The sequence below is a fragment of the Macrobrachium nipponense genome, chromosome 6, assembly GCF_015104395.2.
Source record: "Macrobrachium nipponense isolate FS-2020 chromosome 6, ASM1510439v2, whole genome shotgun sequence".
NCBI lineage: Eukaryota > Metazoa > Arthropoda > Malacostraca > Decapoda > Palaemonidae > Macrobrachium > Macrobrachium nipponense.
This window is the reverse complement of record NC_061108.1, coordinates 8443360-8455930: the sequence shown is the minus strand read 5'-3', so window position 1 is coordinate 8455930 and position 12571 is coordinate 8443360.

Here is a 12571-nt window from a genome sequence, read left to right as displayed (position 1 = left end):
ATATATATATATATATATATATATATTTATATACACAGATATATTTGCATATTTATACATAAAGGTAGATATATATACACACATACATGTGTGTATAAAAACATTGACAATTAGTCGAGGGTTCTTCGAAAAAAAATGAAAATAAGATTAGAATCACACAACACCAATATCGCAATTTACTGTAACTGTTGAATGATAGATGACGATTTCTTTTCGTTTTGCCGTAGTCTGTATTTTGATTTAGATAGCTAATTGTTAACAATAGGATTGTGACGAAAACTAATCTATATTCGAATAACATTTAAAGTCGTCAAAACGTAATTTGTTTTGGGGTGAAAAGTTCCATTTCTGGGCATGAGAACACGACGCTGTCAACAAGAATTCAACAAGAGAACAAAAAAAAACAAAAAAACAACAACAACACGCTTTAGGAAAAAAAACATGAAGTTAACATTGCAAAAATAAACGCCCCAACCTGTTCATTCAAAAGGGAATTCGGTTTAAAACGAAAAGCGTTATTTTGCATATTTGCTACACTATACCTGAAAAAAGAAGGGATTTCGGTTGTAATGCATTTTTTTTTTATTTTATCGTACGGCAGTAGGAAATGAGAAAATCTGATTATGTAGTTTGAATGACGTGAATAAGGTAAAGGAATTTGATTGGAGTGCATTACAGGGAGCTCATGGTCATACACACACACACACACACACACACACACACACACACATATATATATATATATATATATATATATATATATATATATATATATATTATATATATTATATATATATATATATATATATATATATATATATATATATATATATATATAACAGAACGAATTACATAAATATAAAAGTTGAATACGGATGGCAGACATAATCAAGAGCAATGCTCAGAAAGATAAGGAATACAAATCCAACATACAATTAGTACATGCGGAATGTGTTAAGTGCTGTAAAAATCCAAATGCACTCTATGTGCTTTATCAACCGCTTATCTTTAACAAGAGCACATGATAAGTTTACATTTGTTATAAAGATTCTCACAGTAGTGTCAAACTCCTCCCGCGGCTGCATTTGACGATGTTCTTTTGATAATACTTTACATGTTTACAACCGAGCTTACAATCTGGTTCCTTGCTAGATTTGTTTTTTTTTATCAAGCAAGTTTTTACTCTATACCAAGGACAGTTCACCTTTTTACATTTGGTAGGAAATATTCTTTATACGCGGTTATTGATAGAACTTTAGTCCAATTGTTTGCATATAACTGTTTCCATTTTTTCAGTGATAATGTTTATCTTCTTTAATCCCAGCTATTGTGTCTCATTTATCAATCACGTACAATTTAATTGTATTTTATTCATGAGTGAACAGGACTTAAATCGTGCTGATTCTTGACATAATGGTAATTTCTTTAGTGATTTTGACGCCTGTATAACGTAAAAAATGTCATATTATGTATATTGTATCTCGAGTTCCCTCAACAAAGCATTTAACTGATACAATTGTCAACTTTTTTGTGGTTTTGTTTTGTTTTTTGGTACTGATTTACTTTTTGTTAAACAGACACACACCTGCTTGATAAAAATGTCCTCACCTTTTCGCAAATATGACCTACGGATGAAAATATTTCTTAACATAGCTTAAAATAGCTTAAAAATTTTCTTATCACTGTATGAACAGAATTGTCAATTCATTTGATATGCATCATAATACGGATATACAACAGACATACAATAAAAAAAGAAAACAATAATCCATAAACTAGTAGGGAATACACCAGCATAAAAGAAAGTCCTGAACTATTACGAAATGCTGTCATGTTTGCTGATATGAACTCGCAAATTTTTCCAAAGTCAGCCTGCTTCCTTGTCAGACAGCACAGCCGATTTTCTCCGGCTACCATGCAATGAATGCAAATTTCTTTGAAGGGACTCCAGGGGGGAAACTTTTTTCATAAAGGGAACTTCTTACACTCCAAAGAGGCGATGCCTGTCTGTGGTTACGATGCCGTGGATATCCAATACTCAAGGGGATTGCCTCTTAAACGTTTGCTACCAGATCATTTTGAAACACAATGAGGGGGAGAAATGGCTTCGGTAGAGAAAAGGCAGATAAATAATACCCAATTTCCGGGTATATGAGATGTCTAAATTGTGCATTTTCCTCATTATGAGTTGATATATTCTAACGGTATTGAGTCCTAATTTTTTTTTTCAAGGGCTTTTGAGACGTAATTAATTTTTGCCAGTGTCCAGGTTATAATGTATCAGTTAAATGCATATTTATAGTCCGAAATATTATGAAGATTTTACGTGATATACAGAAAGTTTTGAGCTTAGAATGATAATTTTTAAACAAATAATTTTGAACCCCGCCCCCCTCAAAAAAAATTCGTGAAGCCAAATCCATCCACATTTGCTTTGCAGACGGATTAATGGCTGGCTTTGAAGACTAGAACCCGAAAACTGCTTGGTAACATGTGAATCTTTACTGTTTTCTATTTTCATCTACCCGTAAGTTGTGGTCAATGTTAAAAAATCATTCTCTTTAGTTTTCTGTAGAAGAAAACTATTGCGGTGGCTTTGTCTATCCGCACGCTCTTTTCTGTCCGTACTTCTTCTGTTCGCAGTTTTATATCCCCCCTCACATCTTACTAGCGACTGTGGCTAGAGGGCTGCAAATTGCTATGTTGATCATCCACCCTCCAATCATCGAACATAGCAAATTGCAGCTCTCTAGCCTCAGCAGTTTTTTTTTATTTTATTTACGGTTAAACTTAACCATAATCGTGCGTCATGCAACTATACATATGACAGGCCATCACCGGGCCGCGGTTAAAGTTTCATTGGACACAGTTCATACAGATCTATTTTCGGTGGCGTTGATTATAACGTCGCACAGAAAACTCGTTTGTGTCGACTTCGGCACATTTTTTTTTTTTTTTTTTTTTTTTTTTTTTTTTTTTTTTTTTACTTATTTAGTGTTGAAATGGTTTACATTAAATTACGTCAATTCTGAATAAGTTCAAGTCTTGGGCATTTATTTTCAGAAACATTGTTTTAGGCCTTTAAATCTCCCTCGCCACGAGAATCTAAATAAATCTTATACTTTACATTTCCCGATAAGCAAAATATAGCTACAGAAATAAAGCCATGGAAATAAAGCCATAGAAATAAAGCTATCTTCAGATCCACTTTCGCTCCGTATTCCTCCGAGGCAGAGACTTGATAGATACCGTCACTATCACCAAATTCTGGGAGCAAACGCCGCTGCCGCTTTCGGAACGCGGTAGGGCCATTTGGCAGGGCGCCAAAGGACGACGACGACGATGATGATGATGATAAGTCCGGTTGTCTTACCATTAGTCATGAGTATTATGACAGGTAAGGCTGATGGCATCGTCTCGAGACAAGGCACTGCACGCAAGGTGTGATTGATGCAGACCCAAAACGAAGCGAATGTGGGCGTTTTAAAAACTCACACTTGGAGAGGCGGGTATTTCTCTCTCTCTCTCTCTCTCTCTCTCTCTCTCTCTCTCTCTCTCTCTCTCTCTCGTAAGGGGGACAGTGCCGTCAGTACACCTCACGTGATGTCAGTGCAACTCACGTGATGTACTACAGTATGAATTTCATCGTAGTTTTATCTTTGCTACAACTAAATATAGGTATATTATATATATATATATATATATATATATATATATATATATATATATATATGTGTGTGTGTGTGTGTGTGTGTGTGTATAACAAAATGAAACAAAACATCTATTTGGAACATAATCTACCATCATTCGTTGAATGCCCTCTCAGGAGTTGGCTGAAAGTCAAACTAGGCTAAGGTAAACTCTCGTGGTTAGAAAAATATACTTTTTATTTCCCAAAATTAGCTAACATGAAAATGGTATAATATTAATTAACCCTGACTCAAAAGGAAACGTTAAACTATCATATTCCTCTCAAAATCATATTTAAGTAAGTACCCCCTTTTCCCTTAAGTGTCCAAACATTAATAGTTTATTAATAGTCAAAATCAGTCAGAGAAAAACCCATAGGTGACTTCGAATCTTTCTGAAACCATAATTATGACATCACAAAAATATTAAAGTTCGTCAATAAAGAACGTGTGTCGCACCTCACTTCCCTTTCTCTAGACTCAAGTAATTGTCACTTCAAATATTAACTTTTTCAAAGTTCTCTTTTACGGTATCTTGTCCGACGGATCAGCAACACCTCTTCCAGCACCTCCTCTGTGGCGTGTTCCACACTCTATCAATCAAAATCAGTGCGTCAGAATGTATGTCATTTTCTGTTCGTTACGAACACACACACACACCGATTGGCACACAAGAGGCATGCACTTACATACATGAAACTCGTGATCTTCGAAGCGTGTCACTGACCGCAAAAGTGCACTGGTAAGCTATCCTGTTTGTTTTTTCATCTCAGCATCTTCGAGGAATCCAGCGTTTTGCATCTCTCTCGAACCGGCAAGAACTAAGGTTAACAACCTGATTATTGTGCCATTAAGATATATATATATATATATATATATATATATATATATATATATATATATATATATATATATATATATATATAGCCTGACAAACTGTAAAGAACTTTGTGAAATATTCAACAATACCTATCAGTACATACATACATACATACATCATACATACATACATACATACATACATACATACATACATACATACGCAAAAACATTCAGCATTCTTATTGGTATTTGGGGGTCGAGGTATGCTACTGCTGCTAGTCCTGGAAGTTTATATTAGATTTTATTGGCTCCAGGTAGTACTGTAGTTTATTCAAGCTCCTCATATCATCTCCTTGTGAGAGATGCATTGAATATCTTCCTTGGATAAGATAACGGAAAAAAGAAAACCAAATATGTATATTATTCAAAATTCCACCTCGTCTCCTCCCAGAAATACAATTACATTGAAAATTTAGGCCTTGACTGGAGGACGAGGGGTTTGAACAAAGAAAAAAAAAAAATGAAAAACTAAACTTCTCATGCATAAAGCCGATTTTACTGAGGAGGGAGGAATTTACATAAAAGCTGAACTCTAGTTTTGAAAGTACTATATTTACATAAATTTATAGAGGTCCACGAACACAAGGGGCGGGGGACTGCTTTCAATCCACCCGAGCACGTGGCGGGAGCAATTCAGCCACGATGTTTAAAATTCGTGCAACGGAGTAAGATTGCAAGCTTCAAAGGATTTCCAATTCCTACCATAGCCATGCACAGCGTTTGTCTGTAAATAGAGGACACAGGCATAAGGCATGGGAGCACACGAGGGCAAATGTTACTCACTACTTTCTTTCAATCAAAATTCCACTCATGGGGGGATTGAAATGACTGGGAAATTTACAAAGCAGGAACTATTTTGTGGCGTAAATTCACTAGGAGGATGTTACTAGTATCACAGGGGAGTAATTGCAGAGTTGAGCCCACATGCTGCTGTGTGTGTGTGTGTGGGGGGGGGAGGGGGGGGGGGGGGGGGGGGGGGGGGGGGGGGGGGGTGGGGGGGGGGGGGGGGGGGGGGGGGGGGGGGGGGGGGGGGCAGATGAAAACTGCACAAAGTCGCCTTGGAAAAAGGAAAGAAAATACAGACAAAGGTGAAAAACAATTCCTTTGGTTGAAATGGAATTTCCCTTACAGTACCTTAGTATGAGGCTGGTTGTCTTCTCCTTGAAGTCTCAGCTCTATGGACTTTTAAAATATACTTGGGGCCGTCCCAAAGCATGGAAAAGTCAGGCCCAGGAGTGGCAGCGATGTCTGGTAAGAAGCCAGGTTTTGACCTCGCTGAGGTCTGGTGTTCTTCTGAGGACTCCGCTCCTGGGTTCAGCGCTTTTTGAAGCTTTCTCCTTCAGTCCCTGTGGGGGTTAATTCCAAGCACCAATGGGAGAAGAGAGCTTTTTTAAAAGACCGGAGAATGCATTCCTCCAAAGCGGAAGAGGCAACATAGATGCATTAAACTTGGGTTAAAGACTATTTTTTTCTTGGTTCTAGCTTAAAATCTGGAACAATATATATTATAATATATATATATATATATATATATATATATATATATATATATATATATATATATATATATATATTATATATATATAAATAGTTCGACTAACTGACATGTACATAACTCGATTGCTAGGTGAACAGAGCAACTTTTATATAATGAAAATTTTTTTTTGATACATCGTATATAATTTCTTTGATAAAACATATGAGATTAGAATATTCTTCATTTTTTTTAAGATCTATGGCCCGCAAGCATGATTAGACGCATAAAGATAAATCTTTTTAATCTCAAATGACCACAGATCCCAGTCTTCCCGTAGTTCTTTGTAGCTCGAGTTAGCTAGGAATAAAACGTGTTAATTATTCACACTGGTACTTTTATTTATACCAATGGTTCTCAAACTGGAGGCCATAATCTAAGGATATGTAATCTGTATAAAACCATGGGTATGATGCATACATGCCATATGCTTGGCAGTTGCCAGTGGGCATGTATGAAAAGTAAGTAACGACCAGAGAAAGTTTGGGAACCACTGATTTATACTATAAGTCTTCTTGAAACCTCGTGAGCGAGTTCGTTTGAAAGATAATGCATTAAAGGAAGGAATTCTAAATATAAATGTTGTAACATATGCCACGTTATGTAATGGCAATTGTGAGGGTATAAAACATAATTATGAGAGAAAGCTAATCTAACTACGTTTTACGGTCGGTTCATCTCTGTTCTCTCAAAGAAAACAAACCAGAATCCGGTAGTTTCTGGTATGAGGTCCAAAAGTGACGACAGACCCTCTACCGGCCAAGAAGCTGACTGCGTATGTTTCTTTCAGGAATCAACAGATGTCACCTGCTTACACATTTTATCACTTGGATGACTATTGTATCAGCAAGGAAGAGGTGCTGAGATAAATTCGTCACTTTCCATTGCTGCTTGATGCATTAATCAAATTCCGTCTACATCAACTCTAGAATAAGTCTATTGGGTGAATCTGCATATTACTTACAAATGAAAGTCATTTACTCTTAATATGGAAAATAAATTCTTCAAACTGAATGCGTCTTTCTTCCATCGTAATACTGGTCTTTCCCCGTACGCGAGATTTTTAAGTGAGAGAGGACAATATGTTTTATCGTGGCCCCGGGGTAAATGGCTCATACATTGATTGCATGTGGAACTACGTTACTGAGGGGTCCACAGAGATAAAACCAAGCGTTAGGAATACGTTGACTCAAGTCTTTTGAATTTGTGATATAGTTTAATTATTTTTGGCTTTAAAAGACGTTCATGAATGCCTTTAATCGTGGCCTTTGCGCTTGCATTAGTACCAGGACACAGTTTCAATGAGATTTGTGGTGCAAGGCACTAACGATGAACATATGCGTATTAATTAATTTGAATATAATGGGAGCGTATTCAGTCCACTAATTACAGTCGTTATTCAGGCATTGTCACAAAGGACATAGAGAGAGAGAGAGAGAGAGAGAGAAGAGAGAGAGAGAGAGAGAGAGAGAGAGAGATTTATTCAAGAGGTTATGGCTTAAAGGGGTTCCAGGAAACCCTAATATCTGAGACATCAATTATACGTATTCTTATAATTCGAGAAAATTGGCAATAACTGCCTGAGTTAAGTATCGAAATCAGTATTCGACAATGTGCACCTGTATTCTCTGGAATGAAAACCTCACTAAGAGTCTCTATCTCTCCCTTTACTTAGAGGCAAGAACGTCATTCTTCTTCCAAATTTAACCAATAAATGTTGCATCCTGTTTATTGCATCCTGTTTATTGTATTATATCCCGTCTTAGCAGGAGTTGTTTCATCTCATAATATGCAAGTTATTCTCTCATATCATCGTCATTTTTTCACTCCATGGCTTAATCTTTTCCACAAATGCTTTTTTGTCTTCGTCTTAGCTTGGCCGTAGGTTTCCTTATTTTTTGTAGGTTGCAAAAGCAGTACGTGTTTTGGCAATTTGGTTCAGTGTTTTGCTGAACAATGTGTTATGTGTTATTCCTTGAAGGTTTGAATAGACGGAAGGTCTTCATCGATACATTCCTCGCCTTGAAAATGGGGTCTGTTTTAATAAGCATTCTTTATAAAATGAATTATGCTTTTTGATCTCTCATCGCTTGCAATTGTACAATTACCTTTACTAAGGTTCGATTTCTATATGATGGTATGCTGACAATGGTAATGAATTCTCGCTCCGGAATAAATTGAAATAATTAAAGATACCCACAACAATGAGTAGTTTTCTATCTGCAATAACCCTTGAATTACTATCCGGTGTAAATTTGCACATTGCATACATATTATAAAAATGATTTACATTAGATATAAAAAAAAATGTATATATATTCCCCTCCCGTCTTGACGAAGCTAACATTTCTTTTCAGACCGAACGATTTGCTTTAATACCCTACCAACAGATGCAACCTCCGTTGCACATTTAAAATAATGATAGAAGTAATTACTTGCGGATAAAAAACCAACCGTTCAGAAAACGTGGTCTTTGGGGCACTGGGAAATGTTATATTGTGCTTATTCATTTTGGACTTTAATATGAATTTATATATGAGTTCATTCGTCTTTCAAAGCAGAGAGAGAGAGAGAGAGAGAGAGAGAGAGAGAGAGAGAGAGAGAGAGAGAAACATCGATTCGACATATAACTTAAAGAGGTTCAGGAAGATACATCACCCGAGACATAAATCATATGAATTCTGTTATAAGTAGTTTGAGGAACTTGTTAGTAAAGGTCTGGATTGAAAATCAAATTCCTCCCATTTCTTTACGGAATATATTATCGGCAGCGAGTCCATGGTATAATCAAGGGACCTTATTTTTCAACCGATTTGTAAGTAAGGTTAACATTTTCCATCATAGTTTGCCATCTAACGCTACAAACCGCATGTTGCACATCTTAGTTTTTTGGTATGGGTCGAAATGTTAGTCGAAATAGGTAGTGTTAAACAACATAATATTGTTACTTTCCCATTTTATCTTTGTACAACATAGCTCTAATAGGAGGAAGGTCTTTGGTTTCAAGCTTTGTTTTAATGAACACCTATATCAAAATGGACTTAACTGATACAGCTCAGCACCACATGAGAAAAAACACCAACGGCTTATCACGGTGTAGCATCAGTAGCTTTCATATACGCGACGTCATAGATGTCGTAGATCTACTTACATTAACTTCTTCTAGGTCATCCAAGGCAACAGTGGCACCATCGCCCTACATCAAACATCAATGAGAATACTGAATAATATCTACGTGTATTTTCCATAATGTTGACGATAATATTTTCATTAATGCACCAAAGTTTGTTTTTTGGCGTAAAATTTTTGTCACTCCTGTATTATGTATACAATACGCAAATACTCGCACACACATACATATTATATATATATATATATATATATATATATATATATATATATTATATATATATATATATATTATATATATATATATATGTATACATATATATATATATTGTTTATGACCCTAGTTGGGCCGTGGTGCAGGTTTGTGTGCACTAAAGGATGTACACTCAGTGTTGTTACAGAGTATCCAGCAAAAGATGGTCAATGGAGACGAAAACACTCAGGAAAACTCAACAATATTTATTAACAAACAAAAATAATCAAAGTCAACCTTGTGACTGCCAAGGACAAACTCTAGTCCTTAAATAATCCCTTGGGATTCCTAACTACTAAAAACTAAGCCCTAAATAGAGATAATAGAGAGAAACACATGAATGCAAATACATCAAAATATACAATATAACTGGCCAGATCAAATTGAATAAAATAACCAATACCTATAACTAAATAGGTTGGGAAGGAAGGCGAAGAGTAACAGGGAGAAAACACTTAATCTCCTACCTATGTTTATAATCTAATATAAAAGCCACGAGGCTGTTAACATCATCAAAATTTATAATTATAACAAAACAAACAAAAGGGGCAACAAATTCCAACTGTCTCAACAGTTCATTATAAGATATAACTATATATAAATAATAATAACAAAAAAATATCTCCTCACACACGGAAGGGGAGTCCGTGATCCCAGACTAATAATAAATGTCTTGCTAACAGGGGAGCACAGAAGCACCAGGAAGGAGGAGTCGAGAGGTCCTGCACGACCATACAAAAAGGAACGCTTACCTGGGATCTGTCTCCCTACTTGACTTCTGACGGGCATCAAGGCCCCCACAGCTGCAATAAGTTCCAAGGCGTCCTGGAAAAGCAAATGCTCCTAACACCTCAGGAAAAATCTTCCACTGAGGTGGCAGCAAGATAAGGCCACAGGTGGCACAAATCACCTGCAATACAAGCAGGACGCAACACCGCAGGTGGCCAGAAGCGTACCTGCTTAGGACAGCACTCAAAATACATCGAGTACAGCGTACACAACACCGCAGGTGGCCAGATGTGTACCTGCGAAGGACGGCTCAAAATACTCCCTAAAGCGTTGATAAAATATTGTAAGTGCGGCAGCTGCAGATCAAAAACAGGGACAGCCTCTGTAGAAAGCCCGAACTGTCTGCCCAAACACTCGCTCTGTCTCTTATCACCTCCCTCACCGAGGACTCCATTCACGTACCCAAACGTAAACAAAAAAGATACGAGTGTTAAAAGGGTAATTAAAAAACTTTAACGAGCTGGGAGGTGGCGTGAAATCACCACACTACAACTTAACTTTCGTAATATATACAATACAAATTTCCTTAAAAATAAATACTTAAATACTAAATGCCTTAATATTAAATGTTAAAATCACAAGGTTGACTAAAAACTGAAAAATTACGTTAACATCTGATAATATATATATATATATATATATATATATATATATATAATATATATATATATATATATATATATATATATATATATATATATATAGACAGGAGGGCAAACCAGTAACATTTGCTTCTTTCTAATGAGGAATTCAAATCCACTGGTCAAATATGGATAACCAGTTCTGTAAGTGCACTTCGATCAAATCATTAGAATTAATCATTTGAAATTCCGATGAATAAGTCGTTCTTCATCAAAGGTATTGAGTGAGTGGTGTCGAGTTCCGTGGGGATTAAAATTCACTAATTAAGATTTTCTTATACGAATTAATACCCTTGTTTCATGTCATGTCATTACCCGAACGCTACAATTCGCTTCGTCAATCTTTGGTAATGACTCTTCTTGCTTAAAATGATTTCTAATTTGATGACTTGAAAGCATAAATGTATATTACATTGCATATACAATATTCTGTTTGAAGTTGTTTTTTTGTCCCAGCTAGCATACAGAATTTCTTATCTTCTATCTTCCACTTATCTCTTTAATGAACGTCTTCTATCACAGAGCCGTGGAACGTATGCATACTTAATCAGATCAAATGCATTTCCTCCTGCATTTTCGTGCATAATAAATAACCCTATGTGAACAGGATTTAGCTTGAAGTCATGCAAAGCACATCATCATAAAATAGCAAAAATAATCTTGTTCCATATCCAATGTTGCTAGATTTTATTTAGTTTCCTTTCGTGTACAAATCAATACGAGAGTTTCTTTTGGATAATTACACAAAAAAAAAGATAAACGAAATATACATGGAAAAATATTCCGCGATGCCGAGATTATGACAATCGCCAGAAGGCTCTTTTTGAGAGGAGCGATAAGCTTCCACGCAGAGCAAGATCTTGAAAGGGTCTTACTGATGTGGAAGATATCAATAAAGAAAAATGAACCTTTAAATGGAAAAATATGCAATGAAGAATGTACTGAATATACCCAGCAAGAACAGTAGGAGTCTTAGGAGTGAAGTGAAGGTTTTGCTTTATAATGATGGAAGTGCAAATGGAATGAAGATAGCACTGAATATGACATAATGTAATGTTGATAAGTTTGTTTAAGAACTAATATAGTGTTTCACTGTTTAACACTCTTATGATCATATAGTTCAGGGTATGACGATAAAAGAAACGGAGTAAACATTGCAAGCTGGTGTCTAATTCGTTTTTCCAACTGAAACAAAATGTAGATTGATTTTGGTGACATCTAACACCAAAGGCTTAAGATGGTAGTTACGTCCATTAATTAGAGAGGCAAAAGTAGACACGTCTTTAAAAATAAAGTCTTATTGATGGCTCATCTTTCACAAACAAAAGAAATGAAGCCAAACCAAATATGTTACCTCTATAGAAACCCCGCGATGCTCTGTAACATTCAAATTACCATAGAGTCATCTCAGACTCAGTTAAGAGAATCCCTGTGTTATTTTCTGCTGTCTAGACCAGGAATGATTGACATGCTCAGGAAAAACCAAGAAATTGTTGGGAGTTTATTTAGCCTTTCCCCGGAAAAGTTTCAGACTGAAATTGTGTGTTATCACATCCGTTTTTCATATGCGTTCTGTCAGTTAACTTGAGATGTTTCTGAAACAGCGGCAACTTAAAAAAAAAAAAGTTAACGGAGTATACGTATGTCAGAATTT